Genomic DNA, 6,488 nt, shown 5'->3' on the forward strand with positions numbered 1-6,488 from the left:
ACACATACCCCATGTATCTCATAGAGTTGGATAAATATCACACAAGTTAGCAAACAAAAAAAATAATGATATATTAATAGCATAAAGAGCAATAATACTAAATTACATCTAAGAATACAAACAATATATTATTTTAAAAGGTGTTTGGACATACATTGCTCCCATTGCCTTCAAACAAACTACAAACTACTTTTCAAACCCTCCACCACATGTCATGTTTACGGTATGAAATAAAAAACAGAAAATACAGGTCCTGAGAAGTATTAATTTTTTAAATATAGTCCACACAAATGTGGCCCCTGCCATCATCCTCAGTAAGTTGAGTGAGTAGCGGTAATGTTTTTTTCCCAAAAAAGGACGTTTTTCTCATGAAAGAGATGAGCAGAGGCGTCTGGAGTTGAGGGAGGAGTTTGAGATGTGGTTTTGTTCAGTGTATTAGTTTATTGGCTCAAACATGGAAAATAGGTACACCATCAACGCATTCCACGGTTCGGTATTGACCATTCCTTCAGGTAGGTGTGAAACAGCACTTGTAGAGAAGTGTGGCAGCGGCTTCATAGGGTGGGAACATAGGATGCTTTCACTCTTTTTCTTTCTCCTCTCCCGGAGGAACCCCTTCTTCAACCCCAGTAAATGTTGGTGGTGCCATGTATGCACAAACCAATTTTTCCACCCTAACAATGCTATGCCAGCCACCAATGTTTATGGAGCCAAGTATCAACACTTGGCTCCATAAACATTGGTGGCAGGCATAGCATTGTTAGACTACCAATAGAAGAACATTATCAACTTCCAGTTCCACTAACAACTTAGGGACATGATAAATGACCACAATGATCATGTAGTTCAACCGATAAGGCATGTTGATGAACATTACCATAACCAGCACCATTTTTATGAGGCTAACCCTATTTTTCCTGCTGCTCTCATCAAAATGCCTCCTGTAATGGCCATGTCCGACTGTCCATGTCTGTCATGAGCATCAGCATGAGTACCATTTTGAAGATGACCTCTGTCCCAAGTGAAATTTAGTCCAGGAGACCTTGGGCATGACTGCCACTGCACAGTTTAAAGAGTATCTCACCACAACGTCTGAGCCAAAACTGTTCTTAGATTAAGGTGTGGGGGTATTTATCCACACTTTCTGTCCTTGTGATGCCCATACAAGAACTAAGGTTTCAGGTGTCACCAGCACAGACAGCAATTACAGCATTGTAAGAGGTTTTAACCCTTCCTCAATCTACTAAAATTGTGTATTTGATTCGGCTGTGTCCCCATTGGAGAGACATCCCTTTAATTTCTGTCCATACATAGATGGAAATAAAACCCTGAATGTTACTCTAACCTTTCCCCTACCTATTCAAAATTAGAAAAAAAAAAAACGTTTTTGGCTGGAGTTGGATTTTTAAGGCAAGAGACACCAAAAAATAATTATTTATATTATATTATCAAAAAAACCTTTTTGTATAATCATTTGTTGAGGATAGTATCAATATTATTTATTATCAGATATTGTATTATGTGATAATAAATAATATTGATACTATCCTCAACAAATGATTATACAAAAAGATTGTTTTTTAAACTACCAATAGAAGAGCATTATCAACTTCCATTAGCAACTTAGGGACATGATCAATGACCACAATGATCATGTAGTGCAACTGATAAGGCATGTATATGTGCAGTATGTAAAGCGCTGTGTAAACTGACAGCTCTATACAAATACTTGTAATAAATACATAAGAAGCAGTTCTCTGTTCTTTTCCATTATCCGTGCTTAGTATTGTCCATTACTGGGGGTGTGCTGGTGGCCATGCAGATCACTCATACATGCACTTCTGTTCTCTGCAGCCACTTACCTTCCTCTGCTGCCATGTATAGGCTGTCAGTAGGGGACAATAGCAAACAGAGGATTTCTTGTAAATGGCTGGGTTATTGCTGGTTAGACATACCAAACTGGATTTGTGGAGGACTGTGAAAGCTAGATATACTGTATCTGCATTTGAGTTCCTACAGTTCAGCACTAATGAATTAAAAAAAAAAAGTGCATACAAAATCATGTAGGCTTTCTTTCACCTTTATCTGCAATAAAACTTTCCAAATTGAAGTTTATCCATTTAGATATAACAACTTCCAGAACTTCCAGTAGTTTCTGATCTCTCCTAAGCTTCCATCTTATCCGCAGACAATATTTTACATTTTTATTTATTCTTTATTGATTTCTCTTATAAAACTCAAAAAAATATGTGACCAACACCTGTCTGAAAGTCCAGGCTTTAGAATTTCGTCCGGGGCCCCCTAGCTAAACCATTAAGTGGCCCCAATTCCTCTGGTGTGACAGAAAACGAATTGCTTTCTTACCAAGCTATTTCTGTACGTTATCAAACATTGTTTAGCGAGTTTTGGGCCCCATAGAAGTTGCATTATCCACTGTGCTTATATTTACAAACATGAGCTAGTCAGAAATGAAGGTTTCAGTGTAGGTATTTCCCTATTTTAGTCATGTAGAGTTATAAGAAGCTGGCATAATAATCTGCTCCCCTAAAACTATGCAAGCCTGAAATATCAAGTTTCATTTTAATGTGGATTTACATCACACTTTAGAAACACACAGCTCTATTCACTAGTCTAAAACAAAAAGACCTTGACTTGAAGAAAACTTTCATAAGGGGACACTCAAGCAAACATCATACAACCAGAAGCATCAAACGGAACACTGACAATAAACAACTTCTGTTGCTATAAAGGATAAAAGCAATCTTAAGAGGCCCTTCAAGACTGAGTGTGCTGATCAGAATACCCTGTTTGCACCCAATGAAACCATTTTCTATTCTCGCATCATGATCCAACTATAAAATCTACAGATTAACCACCATAAACCTGTCAAACTACATTTGTATGCTGTTTAAATCAATACTAATAAAGTCTTAAAAGATGTTCAGTTATCTGTCATGCAACTTTGTGCAGTTAGAAATGAGCTGTTAAGATTGGATGCGTTTCTATACCTTCAATGCTGGTTCTATAAACTGAAGTTACTGCCCACGCTTTAATACTGTTTCTATTCTGTTAAGCTACACGGTGAACTGATAGCTCTCTGCCTTTTGGATAAGATCTTTTGATCTTCTGATAGCTTAAAGCAAACCTGTCATATGTGACAGGTATTACTCTTGACATGCTGTGAAATATATAAAGAAGGCATGAAAATGTGCTTGTATGTATACTTTTATTTTTTTTCGAGTGTCTTGACAACCCTTAAAGGAGAACTATGTGGTCAGGGTTTTTCCCCATAGTTCTCCTAAGGGTAACGGGAGAACTAGCGTCCTCCAAAGCTCAGTATACCACGAGCGACAGCAACAGAACACAGGGACACTTTTTTTTTTTTTTTACATTTACGGTACTTTTTTCATTATATAGTAAAAAAAATAACACCCCCCCCCCCCCCCCCCTGTGGTGATTATATACCTCCAAAAGAAAGCTCTATCTGTCCCCAAAAAATGTTAACATAAATTGCAAGGCCGATAGTGAAATTGCAAGGCTGACTGGTGACAGTGAGAGAGGGAAGGGGTGGCACAGTAGCAGTGGAAGAGCCAGATGGGGGGGCTTATTTTCTGGCAGTGCCCCCCCCCCGAGACTAGACTCTGGATCCGACCCTGCTTGGGAGCCCCACCGAATGGAAGCCAGCAGCAAGATAAATAGATCAAGGAAGGGGAGGTAATCCAGACACAGGGGACCATGGTGTCAGCTGGGGCCATGGCTCTCCGGGGTCTTAAGGAGCAGAAGCACTGGCAATGATTAGGCAGGTGGGGCTGACACACATGCACACAAAGCGATTCCTCTCTGTGGAGAAAATTGAATAGGCAGTCCGCACCCCCAGTCCCTGCCTCCTCCAATCAGTGGTCGTGGCCCAGAGTTTCCTTACTCTAGTCCTCCTTTTCAATGCTCTATGAAAGTTTTCTGCAGGATCCTCACAGGTGCCACAAGAAATGATCGGGCCACTGGCAGCCCATGCTGGGCCAGGGACCCCTTACTGACCCAATTTACCCCCCTATCGGCAGTCCTGGCTTTGGCCAACAAAGGCCAAAGTTATGTGGAAAAACTTCCACGTTATTAAGTTCAGGTTTTTAGTGAAGGGTGCTGTTAATGCTACAGCATAGAAAGACATTTTGGACAAGTGCATGCTTCCAACCTTGTGTCTGTTTAGGACTCTTTCCTGTTCCAGTATGACTGTGCCCCTGTGCACAAAGCCAGATTCATAAAAACATGTTTTGGCGGGTTTGGCTTGGAGGAACTTGAGTGACCCGTACAGAGCCCTGAGCTCACTCCTATCCAACACCTTTGGGTCTTCTCATCCAAAATCAGTACCTGAACTCACCAATACTCATTTGGGTAAATGGCATACATTTCCAAAGACACATTTTAGAATCCTTGTGGAAAGCCTTTCCAGAAAAGTAGAGGTTGTTATGGACACAGATTTTAATGCCCTTGGATTGGGAATGGGATGTCTGACCAATCAGCATTATAGTCTATACTTTCCACATTGTTATCCATACAGAAAAGGCTGAAGTGACCTTGCAAAGGCCTAACTTGGAGGTGTTGCACTGTATTTGGATATCATGCTTCCCTTGGCACACCTGAATAATGAGGCTTATTGAACTAAAGAAAAAAATTACTATAGTTTGTAATTTTTTTTAAGCTTGGTGCTACTTCCTTTACCCCTAATGCCCTAGTCATTGGTGCGGTTGTACCTTACGGTATATGCAGTCCTGTGGTAGTGGATATAAACAGTGAGGGGACTTTATCAAAACTGGAGCAGACAGAATCTAGAGCAGTTGGCCATGGCAACCAATCAGCTTCTCTCTTTCATTTTCAAAGCATAACTGAAAAAACTGAAGAGAGAAGCTGATTGGTGTCCATAGGCAACTGCTCCAGATTTGTCTGCTCCAGTTTTGATAAATTCCCCACAGTATATTTCAAGTTATTTGATGCAAGTTCTTCTGACCTATCTATATTATATGGAAATATAATGGAAATAAATAACAATGGATAAAATGTTGCTCATGTTTCTTTAGCTTCAGGAGTCCAATGAAACATAAATGAGCGATATATTAAAAAAGAAAATATAAAAAAGTAAATTAAGGATGAAGGTGACTGAAAAGTACAGCAAGTGTTAGCAAAGTCATTCCAAGCCAAGGGCTGATACACAACCTTCAGAGCACAATAATCATGAGCAGCAGTCAAGATGCACTGTGGAAAATCCTGATAATAAGCACCCCAGTGAGCAGTATATAGCCCTGTAGTGCTCATATTGCTGGCTGACTGACCCTGCATTGGGACACAGACCCTTCAATTTTCTCTCCTCAAAGTCAAGCCTCAGACAGCTACTAGAATGGGCTTGAGATGTAACATGTACATAATGGAGTACCTGTTTTAAAGCATGTGTACATTTGGAAGGAATAGGAATTCCAAAATTTGTTCTTGGAACAAAAGATGAGGGTAAATCTTCCAATGGGACAACTGTTCCTGTGACAACTGTCTAAGAAGGGAATATTTCATTTGAAAATACATTGTGTTCACTATAAAGTCTCATAATGCAGCCTACATAAAATACTATTAAAAGCCACAGGTTAAAATGCATATTCAGCCTTCAAAGCCATTGATTGCACAAGAATAATAATGGAAGACATAATTATAGGTTTGCTGTAAGTACTATCCAGCAGAATAAAAAAAAAAAAAAATATTCTGATTTAGTCTAACTGTTCATAGCTGTTCCAGAGTAATTACAAGAGTATTACATACCCGGTACATAAATAATCTATAAGGATGGGGTTTGGGGTTGCTGCTACCATGGGTTTGCAGCGATTCCTGCATATTCGAGGTTTGTGGACCCAGCAAAATAATGCAGGAATTCACCATAGTAACCATAACGCACTGCCTGGCCTTTATACTTAGGTCAGCTGGCTTAGAAGGGGACTTTTGGATAAGCCAGCCCCCTCACTATAAGGCCCCGTTCACATTGAGCGATTTATCGCGTGGTAATTCCCGCGATATCGCGGCTATTTACCGCGCGATATCGCTCTTCAATGCTTTCCAATGGGGCAAAGGGTCCTGCTGTCGCGGGTCGTGTGTCGCTACAGCAGGACCCTTTATGAAGCAGATTTTGTCGCGATTCTCGCTTGCTCAATGCAAGCATTTGCGCGATGTCGCGCAAAATGCAAATTGCGCGACAAATGCGCGATTTGCGAATCGCGCAGTGTGAATGGGGCCCAAAAGGCTGAGATCACAGCAGCCATACTGACAGTGTGCATTAGCTGTGATAGGGAAAGCATAGGGGGTGCTGCTGAGAAAAAGTGCACATGGAGAGATTAGTGGAGGACTTGTAGGCACTGGCAGATCTGTTAAAGTAGATGCAAACCCTTACTGAATGTCCTGTAGGTAGCAAATTTCTGTGTGTCTCAGATAATCCTGGGGGGGGGGGGGGGTAAGTA

General features: G+C 40.6%; 1 protein-coding gene across 3 annotated transcripts in view; it reads right to left on the reverse strand.

Moving 5' to 3' along the window:
* WHRN (whirlin) overlaps positions 1–6,488 on the reverse strand; it is a 150,268-nt gene that overhangs the window by 103,605 nt on the left and 40,175 nt on the right. The gene's annotated exons all lie outside the window — the stretch shown is intronic.

The sequence above is a fragment of the Nanorana parkeri genome, unplaced genomic scaffold (assembly GCF_000935625.1).
Source record: "Nanorana parkeri isolate BGI_ZX_2015 unplaced genomic scaffold, ASM93562v1 scaffold2190, whole genome shotgun sequence".
NCBI classification, from domain to species: Eukaryota; Metazoa; Chordata; class Amphibia; order Anura; family Dicroglossidae; genus Nanorana; species Nanorana parkeri.